Here is a 14,347-nt window from a genome sequence, read left to right as displayed (position 1 = left end):
AACTGAAAACAATGTAGTAAGAGCAAGAGAATGATAAAATGAACAGTGGACTAGACTAAATCCTGTTCCCTTTACTAAGCATCCTCCATTCCATTATCCCACATCCCTATTTCCTTCATAGAAATGCATGCCTGAAGAACTGTGTTTTTATCCAATTTGCAGAATGACAGAAGTATGGAGACCTTCCTGGCTTCCTCAAGCAGGCCATCCCACAAAGTGGGGACAACAACAGAAAACACATGCTTACGTGCCGCTGTCGATCTTACCCATTTGCACGGTGATACCTTTGAAAGAGTTTGCTTAGATGAACAAAGATGTCATAGAGGAGCATAGCAGGAAAGGTTTTCCTGTAAATATGAGGGTCCAAGGCCATGAAGAGCTTTGTGTATGATAACCAGTACCTTGAATTGCACCTAGTGAAGGAAGTGACTGCAGGGTTGGTGCAGAAGAAAACTGATTGTGTTACCTTCACAAACTCAAACTTTGCTAAAATCATTCACACAACTTGATTTTCAGCTAAGTGCGCATAATGGTCTTTGCTCATTTATCATGGGCTTTTCAGACTAGGTGGAGGAATAGTGGAAGCCAAAATCCATTAGTTTTCACTATGGCTTTTTTTTTTTTTACATGTATGGAGTAAATAGCTATTTTAGCCTATATAAAGATAGTTTTTGCCTTCCATAATGATCTTCCTGTTGGTGTTGATTCACCCTGGAATAGATAGTGTTGCTTCTGTGTGCCTCTAAGGCAAAAGCCCAGCCCTAACCACTATATTAGAACATGGCTAGATTGATATCCTGCAACCTGTCATTTATTTTCGTCTAGCCTTACAATTGCTTGAGAAATGATGCCCTAAGAACCTCGTTTCGCCCAATAAACAGCTGACATTTTCTGTCTTTACTATCAATCTATACTATTGAGTTTCTTGTAGAGATTTAATTAATCTGTGCTTGGGGATGTTAGGTTGTTCGTCCTCTAAACCTGAATATTGACATATTGACATATTAATGTGCACGATATAACAGCTCATAATTAGCTTTAAGTAAGTTACATCTTTTTAAAAAATGTAATGTCAGAAACGCTGCAAATGTTTCCTTTAGTTCCAAATTGCCTCAATAGACTGTATACATGTGCTGTTGATAAACAATATATATGCATATATATGCATAGTAGGAGGAGAAGGATCACACCCATTAGATCCTCCTCCAACCATAAATATATTCAACATTACTTATGAAACAACCTTAACAAATGTACTTACTTAGCATCTATAGACTCTGGAAAGTTTTCAAAATAAAGCTGGAGCAGAATAGTGGTTACAGTGTTGGACCAAGACTGGTGGAGATCTGGCTCCATGTTGTTGCCCCCATCTGTCCCCCTGCCACATCATGAAACTCATTGGAACCATCTGTCCTTCAGTGTTACTCCTCTGAAGATGTTTGCCACAGCTGCTGGCGAAACGTCAGGAAAGAAAATACCAAGACCACGGTTACACAGCCCGGATAACCTACAAGAACCAAGAGACAGAAATAATTTGAAATTGCCATCCCTCTCAAGAAAACTTAAATGCTGTTAAGTCTCCAGAACTGCATGGTTGGATACAGGCCAGTAAAGGGAGGGGGATGTTGAGAACCCCTAGTCCAAGGGGGTTCATGGGATGGGCAGTTAACACAAAAATTATAAAACACTGAAGTGTGAATCTCCACTCCTCAGTCTAAGTAACTGCCACCAGTCCTCTTCTCTACCCAAACAGCCAGAAGTCAAGGGACAACCCTCCAACCTTCCTGGGATTAAAGTCAAGAAAGTCACCCCTGCAAGGTAGACCACTTGCAAAGTGAGTTTCACAAGAAAATAGTTTACTTGGTAGCCAAAGTCAATCCAGGTCAAGGTACTGGAATTAGACTGAAGCTTCCTGAAGTCAAAACACCACAAGATGACAATTAAAGTGATTTATTCAAATTGAGCAAGAATATTAATAAAAGAAACAGTGAATGGTGAGGATTAAAATAATAAAACTAAATCAAAAGAACTAACTATACAGGAATAACATTGTTCAAAATACCAGATGTTACCAATTAACATCTTTCAGTGTTCAAAGTGTTCAAAGTCCACTCCTCTCCAAGAGTAATTAGGTTTCCAGTCAGCAAGACTCACCCAAGACAAGAAAGGACCAGAATACTGTTGTGCATATCAATAAACCCGAACCGAAAATAAATCCAAAATTAGCCATTTCAGCTTCATTCGGGTTTAGCAAACACCAAAATCTGGGAAGCAGCCTGAAGCATGAACCCCAAAGTTTGATTAAGATTGGGTCAGGGAGTCCAGTTTTATGGGGTCCCAAAGGGGTCTCCCCCATTTTCCATAGAAAAACATTGTGAAGTTCTCAATGTTTCTCTATGGAGGAGGGGTACCCCCTTTGGGACACCATAAAATTAGACCCCCTGACTCAATCTGGGAGTTTTTGCAAGGGCAGTCCCTTCAAACTACGCTGCAAATTTGGGGGCTCTACCTTCAAACACGCCCCCACAGGAGCCTAACAAAATCCCCACAGACTATAATGGGCCTGAATTTTTCGGTAAACCTGAAAATAAGCTGAATACCAATATTTACCAGTATGGGTATTCAGCTTATTCTGGGTTTACTGAAAAAAATTGGGCCCAATAAACCCGAATGCGAAATTTACCAATTTTATTTATTTATTTATTTATTTAGTTAGTTAGTTATGTACAACCTTAGACCAGAATCAGGTTCCTAGGTCCATGATTAGGAATGAAGACACAAAACTAGAAGGAAGGTCTGATCTGTATGCTCAGGGGTCTGAATTGGCCTGATGTTACTTGACCAATCAGATATGTGGTTAGTGATGTCAATTGACTACATAACACTGTTACTAGCCATGTGGCCAAGGGGGGGGGGTCAGAAGTAAAGCCAGAAGTGATCTTACGACGACACTTACTTGCAGCTAGAGTTACCAACCTCCAGGAACCAGCTGGAGATCTCCTGCTATTACAACTGATCTCCAGCCAATAGAGATCAGTTCACCTGGAGAAAATGGCCGCTTTTTTGGCAATTGGATCTATGGCACTGAAGTCATTCCCCTTCCCAAACCCCGCCCTCCTCAGGCTCCACCCCAAAAACCTCCTGCCAGTGGTAAAGAGGGACCTGACAACCCTACATGCAGCTCAGTCCAGCTCCTACCTCAAAGGTTCTATTTCCATGATTTCATCTTGTTAATTAGATGGAATGTGGTTTTCGCTTTTTGTCCTCAAGTACTAGGAGGCTCTTCATTCACTCCCTGCACCTGGGTTTGTTATTTGAGTTCCTAAAGGTCACAGCTTGCTGAATTTCAAGCAAAAGCTCAGTTATTTTCCAACTTAAACTTTTCCTTCATAGGCCTGAAACATGAACCAATCTTCGCGAGAACAAGAAACTGCACCAAGGGACTCTGTTTGTTGGCAGGGGGGATGAGCAAAGCCACGCTAAAGCCCAGCAAAAACACAAAGTAAAGCCACAGAAGCAACACAATTTCATCCATTTGTAGCATAGCAATATTAATAAATAACTGGAGACCAGCAAGAAACTTGTGGTGAAGGGGCATTCCCCTGCCTTTGCTTCCTTCCCTCTCCCCCTTCTCTGTCAATGTTCCCCTCTCTATCTTCCTGCCCCACCTCTTATCTATCAATCTTCCCTCACCCCCTTCACCCCTTTTATGTCAGTGTTCCCCCTTCTCTTTCTTCATTCTGGCACTAGGGTTGCCACGACCCTCTTTGCCACTGGTGGGAGAATATGGGGGAGGAGCATGAGGGTGGGGTTTGGGGAGGGGAGGGACTTCAATGCCATAGAGTCAGGCATAGTATTTCAAGCCTTTGGCTCATGGTCAGCTCAGCTGTCCCAAGTGTCTGTGCCATCTCAGAGGACTGCTATGGCAGCTCTGAGATTCTTTCTTACAAAGGGGGTTCCCACATGCTGTGAAAGTTTTCCAGGGAAAGGTGATTCCTCAACTCATGTTTGGGTCACAGATATGCCTCTATAACAGATACTACAAATTAGAAGTAGTCCAGTCTAAGTTCCTCAGATCCCTATTCGGAGTCCCACAATGTATTTAAAATGCACTGATTAGACTGGAAGCCGGGATGGTGACATCAGAAACACGTGCTTGTTACCATGCTATTTCTTATTGGTTAAAGCTAAAGCTGTTCCCATCCGGTTTAACTCCCCTAATCTTTGCAGATAATTTTTTCTCAAAATGGATTAAATCAATTGAGGATAAATTGCAACATTTAGGCTTATCAAGCACAACTCTACTAAATCTTGGCTATCAAGGAGCAAAAACTATAGCTAAACAGAGGCTATGGGACACTGCCCTTCAAGCTGACAGATCAAGGGCTCACTCAGTTCCAGTTCTGGAGAACCGTATTAATTTTTTGGCTCCCGCAAATTTTCTCGATGCCTTAGATTACCCTAAATATCGGAGAGCCTTTACTTTGGCCCGCTTTAATGCCCTCCCATCTGCTCTTCTTGAAGGGAGATATTCCCGTCTCCCTTATGAACTCCGCCTCTGTCCATGTCAATCTGGAATGGTGGAATCAGTTGAACATGTTCTTTTACACTGCCCATTTTATCAAGACATATGTAAAATGTTCATCGATCCAATTTTGTCTAGCTTCCCAGATAGAGATAGAGTTAGCCACGCTACTTTGTTATTAGATTATTCTGTTAAAGATATTACCTATCAGGTTGCGAGATTCTGTGCCAGGGCATGTGTAATAAAGGAGAAGAAGCTGTCATAATGTCTTTTATGTTAAACAGACCATTTTACCAAGAGTTGTTGTAAATAAATTTTCATTTTACTTGATCAAATACTAGACATTTTTTTATTATTTATGATATTTCTTTTTGTGTAAGCTGGTCTTTGACCGTAATAAATAAATGATGATGATGCCATAGAGTCTAGTTACCAAAGTGGCCATTTTCTCCAGGTGAACTGATCTCTATTGGCTGGAGATCAGTTATAATAGCAGGAGATCTCCAGCTACTACCTGGAAGTTGGCAACCCTACCCCACACCCTTTTCTGGCAATTAGGGTTGCCAACCTCCAGGTATTAGCTAGAGATCTCCTGCTATTACAACTGATCTCCAGCTGATAGAGATCAGTTTCCCTAGAGAAAATGGCCACTTTGGCTATTGGACTCTATGACATTGAAGTTCCTCCCCTCCCCAAACCCTGTTATCCTCAAGCCCTGCCCCAAAAACCTCCCTCCGATGGCGAAGAGGGACCTGGCGACCCTACTGGCAATCCTCTCTCACACTCCCTTTCTCCTCTCACCCTTGTGTGTCAATCTTCCCCCTCTCATACCTCCACCCCTTCCCAGACAATCCCTCCCTCTTCTTTCTTTCAGTGTGGCGTAGTGTTTAAAAGTGGTGGACTCTATTCTGGAGAACCGGGTTTGATTCCCCACTCCTCCACATGAGTGGCAGACTCTAATCTGGTGAACTGGGTTGGTTTCCCCACTTCTACACATGAAGCCAGCTGGGGTGACCTTGGGCCTGTCACAGTTCTCTTTGAGCTCTCTCAGCCTCACCTACCTCACAAGGTGTCTGTTGTGAGGAAAGAAAGGGAAGGAGATTGTAAGCCAGTTTGATTCTCCTTTAAAAAGGTAGAGAGAATTGGCATATAAAAACTAACTGTTCTTCTTCCTCCTCCTCCTACCGTGGGAGCTGTAGCAGTTGTGGCTGGCCCCCCTGGGAGGTACCCCAGTAGCTTGGCAGTCAGGAGCTGCCATGCTGGCTGCAGGCCCACAGGACCTCCTGCACTGGCACCTGAGCCAATGTGGCAGCCCCCAGGAACCGCAGCAGATGCAGCAGCATCCCCAGAAATGGCTGTGGCTGCTGCAGGACCCTGGGAGCCACTATAGTGGCCTGGTGATGAGGAGCTGTGGCAGCTGTGGCAGGACCCCAGGGAGCCACCATGCTGGCCGCAGGACCCCAGGGAGCCACTGTGCTGGCCGCAGGACCCCAGGGAGCCACCGTGCTGGCCACAGGACCCCCAGGAGCCACCGTGCTGGCCACAGAACCTCCAGGAGCCACTGTGCTGGCTGCTGGGTGTTAAATAAGAAATCTTCATGTATACAGACACTTTTTTTTTTGTTTTGGGGGAAGGATTTAAACCCCACCAATGTATTTTTAACATTTTCAGATTTTTTTTTTTTGCAAACCTGGGATCCCCTAAGTTTGCAGGAATATCTGTTTTGGGTAAGTGTGGCCCTGATCCATGGATTTAGGTATCCACAGATGGGGCTACACTTTTGCTTAGATATATAGATAACAAAAGAGGCCCACTAGGACTTGTGGGGGCATCTGATTTCCCCCTTCCCAACTATTTCCTCTTTCTCTTCCTTGAAAGCCCCCACTAGCCTTATCTTTTTCTGCCTTCTCTCCTTCCCACCTGCTCACCAACCTAGATTTATCGTACCACCATCTCAGCTTTTCCACCTTCTGTCCCCCTGGCAACCTCTATCCAGGAAAACTATGGCTGGGCAGAGCTGGCTGCTGGGCTGGGCCTAGTTGCACAGAGGAGAACCTGCAAGGGCTTGCAGGTGCACCTCATTTCACCCTGTATCTTGTCCATACACTGTTTCCTCTATCCCTCCTCCTGGCTCCTTCCTTTCCTCACATTTCCCTGATTTCTTCTGTCCTTCCCACCTAGCCAGCAACCTACCTTTTATCTGTCCCCATCTTCAGCTATATTTATCATGTATTTATTGCATGCAAATTTCAATTAGCAGACAGATAAGTATGGAAGAAGGTCTTTCATGTATTCTGGTCCTAGGCTGATTAGGCATTTAAAAGTAATAACCAGCAGTTCAGATTGGGCTCAGAAGCTATTCAGCAGCCTGTGCAGATGTCTTAACGCCGGTGAAAAATCTTTCCTATAAGCAATCTGGCCATCACCTTCTGCATTCATTAAAATAGCCAAATCCTCAATGACAGACCAATGTAAAGCACATTACAGCTGGTGGGAATAACAGAGTCATTGTTGCCACAGTGGTCTGCAGCAATCCACTCTCACCTCTGTTCAAACAGCATTTCAGGGTCCCAGATTAAAGTTGTGCAAAAAAAAAATTAAATTTTTAGGTGAATTTTTAGGTAAATTTCAGGTGATTTTTATTGTGTGTTGTGAATGCATTTTATAGTATTTTCTTAAAGCTGTAATCCATTTGGATGAATGCAAGATAGATATGTTTATTTAATGAAGAAAGTACATGTGCACATTGACTCAGACAATGATGCATATCTATTCTCTCCAGGATCAAAGGAGCATGCCTATTATATTAGGGGCTTTGGAACACAGGCAGGATAATGATGCAGTGATGCGGTAGCTAAAAAGGCAAATGCGATCTTGGGCTGTATCAACAGAAGTATAATGTCCAGAACATGAGAAGTGATGGTATCACTTTACTCTGCTCTGGTTAGACCTTACCTAGAGTATTGTGTTCAGTTTGGGCATCGAAATTTAAGACAAGCTGGAACGTATCCAGAGGAGGGCAACAAAGATGGTGAGGGGTCTGGAGACCAAGCCCTATGAGGAAAGGTTGAAGGAGCTTGGTATGTTTAGCCTGAAGAGGAGAAGACTGAGAGGGGATATGATAACCATCTTAAAGTGCTTGAAGGGCTGTCATATAGAGGATGGTGCCTTGTTGTTTTCTGTTACTCCAGAAGGTCTGATCAGAACCAACGGGTTGAAATTAAATCAAAAGTGTTTCCGTCTAGACATTAGGAAGAACTTTCTAACAGTTAGAGTGGAACAGGCTTCCTCGGGTGGTGGTAAGCTCTCCTTCCCTGGAGGCTTTTAAGAAGAGGTTAGATGGCCATCTGTCAGCAATGCTGATTCTATGACCTTAGGCAGATCATGAGAGGGAGGGCACCTTAGCCATCTTCTGAGCATGGAGTATGGATCACTGGGGGTGTGGGGGGGAGGTAGCTTGGAATTTCCTGCAGGGGGTTGGACTAGATGACAGGAGGTGAGACTAGATGACCTGGTGGTCCCTTCCAACTCTATGATTCTATTATTCTAATGCTGCTGCAGTCATCTTGTTTGGGGGCTTCCTAGAGGCACCTAGTTGGCCACATTGTGAACAGACTGCTGTACTTGATGGACCGTGGCTTTTCTTATGTTCTTATGAGAAATAAAGAAACTTGATGTGATTACAGAACTACAGGATGAGCACTGTGATTTAAACAATATACATATTCCTGCATGCACATTAGAAATATGTATGGAAAAAGGCAGTCTCTGAAAACAGCACCAAAAGGCATGATGTGCAGCAATTCCAAATTTATTTTTCTAGAGATTCTACAAAATTAAACTGGAAGATAGATGGGACAGAAAATGTGGTTGAGCCCACTCTAAAAGAAATGAATGACAGAAAAGGACCCAGAGCAATGGGAATGGTGTTTCCATGATCTGCTTCTAAAGTGCTGCCAATATAAAATGACTCTCATTTAGGCCTAGCGTGGAAGAGTGTGATATCTGTCTCCACCTGCAGTGCTTCTGGAATAGATTTCCCTCAAATTCTTTCCGTTCTTTTCCACTCCCCAATGCTTTTCTGATGATTTCACAATAGGAAGTTAATAAGAGGCTTCTGTTAGAGTGGTAACACGTATGTGCATCTTGGCTTTTGTGCTCTTCACCATTTAATAAAGGGCCTCTTTTGCTTGTAAAAGGGCAGCAGTCTACAAGGGAACAGTGTAATTTTTTGAGGTGTGAGAATGAGAAAGGTACTGTTCCTTAAGCCTAATGAGACGGGAGTCATTTCAGGAGGATTTGGTGACGTAAAATATGGTCTACTGAAGGTCAGCAACTGAGTTAGTCTGCATTATTAGGAATTTAAAGACATCCCAAAAACCATTGATCTGCAATGCTCTTATTGTCAATTATTTTATTTTCCTTTGCTAATAATTCAAAATGAATTGACGATCCTCAGAAGGGAAATTGAGATCCCTGATTCAGAAGTCTCCTCCTACTATGTTCAACAAGCCCCATGCTCAAATTATTGCTATATGAATAACTAGAGCTATGTGCTCCCATGTTCCAGCAGACTGACTTTATTAATCATTGTATCACTTAAAAAAACCATGACTCCTGATAATATCGCTCATGATTTAACTGAAAGAAAACATACAAATTTTGTTGTTATTTTAAAAATCAAGAATCTATGTTTTCAGTTTAAGACATGCCTAATTTTTACTAGCCTTTTCACATGGTATTTTCTAGTGATATGGGTTTGGGTAGAAGTTCATTCTCACCACCACCAACAGCAGACTATAGTGTATGGGCTGTAACTATGGCTTGGTTCTATTGGCAATGGAAGTCTTAACACCTACCCATATTGAGCTGTTGAAAATAATTCAATATTTTTGCACTTTTCATATTGATCCATTTAAAGTGAAAATGAAGCTGCAGTGAAACTAGCAGGACTTCATTTCTCATCCAAATGACTCATCATTATATAAGATCAAAAAAAAAAGGAAGTAAAAAGGAAAAATACAAAAACAAAAAATTCCTTCCACAAATTTAAAATTACCTTTTTCTAATGGCTGGGGCCCAAATGGATGACAATAGGTGCAAATGTACCACTTTTTATTATAAGATATTGGCAGGAATTGGCTGATATAGGAAAGCCATCCCACAGAGATCTTTCAGGCTATTTACCCATGGAAAATTATTCACATTCTAAAGTGCATTTGTGGCTGACATTTTTATCAAAGTTTTAAACAAGGTACACAAACCAAGTGGCACTCTACTGACAAAATACCCAGTATCTTTATGTACCATGTTCACATGAACCAGCCGACAGCTGAAAATAACAACAGAAAGTGCATGAAACCATTTCCTTTTCTCTTTCACTGAATAGCTGTAGTCAGCATGAAGGAACATCCTTTCAGAAACCTCAGGAACCTCAAGGAAAAGTGTCATTGAGAAACCCATCTGCATGTTTCCACCCTCTGCAAAGTCACGATTCCATTCAGGCTTCTTAAATCCCTTTATATCTTCCCCTGTTCATCTTTTTGCTTGACCTGGTTCTTTGCTTATATGGTCTAAATTATTTCCTTTCTGTTTCCATTATCTCTGACTTAAATGGGTTTGGGAAACAGGAGTAGTTGACTGGTCAATGGCAATCTAAGGGAGGAGGGTCTGCGATGACATGGTCACCTGGCTGTTTGTCTAGATGTTAGCACTGGCATTATGAAAATTATACGATGCTTAATCTTCATCACTGGAGCCCCATGGCACAGAGTGGTAAGCTGCGGTACTGGAGTCCAAGCTCTGTTCACGACCTGAGTTCAATCCCAACGGAAGTTGGTTTCAGGTAGCCGGCTCCAGGTTGACTCAGCCTTCCATCCTTCCGAGGTCAGTAAAATGAGTACCCAGCTTGCTGGGGGTAAAAGGGAAGATGACTGGGGAAGGCACTGGCAAACCACCCCATAAACCAAGTCTGCCTCGTAAACGTCGGGATGTGATGTCACCCCATGGGTCAGGAATGACCTGGTGCTTGTGCAGGGGACCTTTACTTACTTAATCTTCATCATTATGGACTGGAGTGGTGAGTCCAAAATCCACACCACTCTGAAAATTCTACCCTTTACAGCCCATTCCTGACCTGGGAGGGCAAAAGTTGTTGGGAGGCATGGAAGGGCCTGTGCCAGCATCCAAGCTGCTTGTGCTGGCACCCGGGCCACTTGTGCTGCCACAACCAGCACGGACACCGGTGTTGGGGCATGAACACCGACCTCCCAGCGCTGCCACAGCAGCGCAGCCCCAGGACACTGGTTTGGCCTCCCACCAGCTTCCTGTCAGAGCACATCTGTGTGCCATCATCCTGGGGGGCGTACCAGGGGTGTTCTGCGGCAGAGATGCCTTTAGGTGGCTGTCAAACCCCCTATGGGGCCAAGAACACCCCTTTTGCCCTTACTTGCATTTACACCACCTTTTTAAGTGGCGTAGCCCCGTGGGACGCTATGGAGCGGTTCCACAGGGCTTGCAAGTAAGGGCAGCATTCTGACTTTGGGGGGGGGCTGAATCCTCCTTTGGAGGCAGTGCCACTGCACTGCCACCATTCACCAGTGCAGCCCCTCCCCTCAGGAATGGGCTGTTAAGAGACCCAAGTCAATGCAAAAGAACTTTCACTGTTGTGACATTGAATGAGATAAGGAAATGCTGTGAAACATCTATGGCCTTCAGTTTTTTTAAAAAAATACTATAATTAAGAAATAAGCACACAAAGAAGAACAACACAATACAACAATCATTGAGACAGAGGTTAACACTATGAAAGAAAGCTAGTTTGTACACCAGAAAATGTGATAAAAGGATCAGAGAGAAAGAAAGAAATAGTCTTTGGGGGAAATTACCAGGTTATATCACAGCACAGACTTCAATATACTTTTACTTTGTTTTTGTTTAAAATATATGTCTTAAGAAATATTCCCAACATTATTAGATACCTCTTGACACCACTTCTATTTTTCAGACACCTATAGGCTTGTTTTTGGAATAGGCTTCCCTTTCTTTTAATATAGTATGTGTGCCAACACAATTAAGATTTCTGTTTCTTTCAAAAAATTAATTTATCAGTTCAGAAATATCAAACTTGATCTGTTGTTTTTCTTATCACACAGGGCTTTAGGGTTTAAAATAATTTAATAAAGATTTAAGATGAAGCTGAAATTGTTGGTGACTCATAGGTCATCAGTGGGTGGCAGGTGAGAGAAGGGAAAGCCTAAAGCAGTTAAGGATTTAATGAGACTTCCAGAGCTACTTTTCAATTCAGAACATTATTACTTATTTACTTCTTCATTCTAACCCAAAGTGGAAAACCCAGGGTAGAAAAGCCTTGTGAGTAGTCTTTCCTGAGCTTGACTGAAATGAATGGGACAGGTGCAAGAGGACTGGTAAGGATTTTTTTCATCTGTCTGTTTATTTATTAGACTTTCCTGCTTAAGATGTTTTCTGTAGACACAGAATTTCATTCACTATCTCTGTTTCAGACTTTTCCAGATAGTTTGGGGATTAGGGTTGCCAGGTCCCTCTTCGCCACCGGCAGGAGGTTTTTGGGGCGGAGCCTGAGGAGGGCGGGGTTTGGAGATTTTGACTTCAATGCCATAGTGTCCAATTGCCAAAGTGGCCATTTTCTCCAGGTGAACTGATCTCTATCGGCTGGAGATCAGTTGTAACAGCAGGAGATCTCCAGCTAGTGTATGCGGGCAAGTGCAGTATATTTGCATCGAATCCAAAAAGTCTGTGTACCACTTAGACTGCGAAAGATATGCATGTGTGTGATTACTTTTTACCCCTTTTAAAATACATGAAAAACACCAGCAAGAGAGAGTTGGCCATCTCATACCACATATTTTCAAGAGGTCGCTAAGAGCTTGGAAATACTCTGGTCTTTCCCGTCACACGATAAGGTGTGATCAAGGGCCTTCTAAATCACTTCCCCAACAACGTACGGTAATTAGCGTTCAGCAAATCTGCATCAGCAAGGCAATTTCTTTCTGCCCATCTGAGGTAAACAGGGTTCACAATGATATCATTGCCACCATAACTTACTCTGACTTTCTCCTACTGAAGCACATCCAGGTTTTGCAGGCTGAATGACAGAAAATCATTCACATGCCAGACATCCCTCATCTACTATAGAAATGTCAAGCATTGAACATAGTGACATCCTCTATAAGCTATTCTACCTTCTGATTTATTAAGGAGAACATCCATTTTAGAACATACAGTGTGAAGTGATAATGTTCGGGACAGGGACAGATCTTTAAATTGCTTGTAACTTGGAGAAACCTTAACTGTTTCCCCAAGGCCCAAAACCAGAGGTGAGAAATCACTTCTAAAGTCTCTCAGCATCTTGGAAAAAAAGCCTAATCAAGATTAATCTGAAGTTCAGAATAGTCTCATATGATGTCTGAATGCTCCTGGAAACATCAAAATACAGAGGTGTGGGGTTGATGGTAAGTAGAGGAGCAGGGTTGCCAACACTGGGTTGGAAAATTCCTGTCGATTTTGGAGGTGGGGTCTAGGGAGCCATTTTATCCAGGGGAAACTGATCTCTGAAATATGTTTTAATTCTGGGAGATCTCCAGGCCCTGCCTGGAAGTAGGCAGCCCTACTCCAAAGGCATGACTGAGAGGATGGCGGACAATGTGAATAATCAGGAAGTTTGGATTACCAGGTCAAGGCTGTTTCAGAGAGTAGCCATGTTGGTCTGCGGTAGAACAGCTAGATTGGAGTCCAGTAGCACCTTAGAAACCAACAAGATTTGGGGGGTATAAACTTTTGGGGTATAAACATTTGAGAGTTCTTTGTATTTGATGAAGGGTGCTTTGACTTTTGAAAGCTGGTACCCCAGAAATTTTGTTGGTCTCTAAGGCACTTCTGGACTCCAATCTAGTAGGTTAACAGTGCATTCATGAGCTGGTGCCATGCGGGGGAAGGCAAGGAGGAGGCATCGCGACAGCGCCTCCTAAGCACTTCCCCACACGCCAAAAACATTTTAAAGGCCTTTCTGTGGCTTTTTAAATTTTAAATGGGGCTTTTCGCCCCATAAAGAAAAGCGATGCTGTGCCTGCATTTTAGCAGGCGCAGCCTCGCTCTTCTCATCACCGATGTACCCGGGGCGAATGGGGACAGGAGGCTGCCTAACGCAGCCCCTTCCCCCGGAATGCCCTGGAAATACCTCCTGGGATGCCGGGACGCCCCCTGGAACGCCGGCGTGGGCCTTTAAGCCAGTGGGACACTGGCGGAAGGCCCCACCGGCATTCCGGGGTGGTGCTGCCATTGCATCACCTGGCATCTGGGCCTCCACGCTGGCACTGGGGCCACTAACACCAACATAAGTAGCCTGGGCGTGGCGCAGGGGACCCGAATGCCGGTGCAGCGCCTTCCTTGCCTCCTAAGGGCTTTTGCCCTTGAGGCTCAGGAATGCGCTCTAAGGCTGAAATCCTAAGGGCATTTTCCTGGGGGTAAGCTCCTCTGAATAACATGAGACTTATTTCTGAGTATACCTTCTGCATGTCTATTGTGCAGCAAACCAAATGTGGTACAACGGGCCCAAACAAGATTGATTATGCAGAGTGAATGGAAAGCAGGGGGTCCATGAATCCAAAATCAAAATATGGGGAAATCATTAGTGTTTGTGAACGTACCGTTTCCTATTGCCCGCATCTTGCATTTGATGGCAATGAATTTTATATTTTAATGAACTTCACATTTTAAAACTGCTAACACTGAAAAGTCAGCTTGGTCAATTAGTATGACCTACCATCTTTGTACACCATTGGT

Source organism: Euleptes europaea, chromosome 6 (genome assembly GCF_029931775.1).
Source record: "Euleptes europaea isolate rEulEur1 chromosome 6, rEulEur1.hap1, whole genome shotgun sequence".
Classification (NCBI taxonomy): domain Eukaryota; kingdom Metazoa; phylum Chordata; class Lepidosauria; order Squamata; family Sphaerodactylidae; genus Euleptes; species Euleptes europaea.
Note: the sequence above shows the minus strand (reverse complement) of the source record.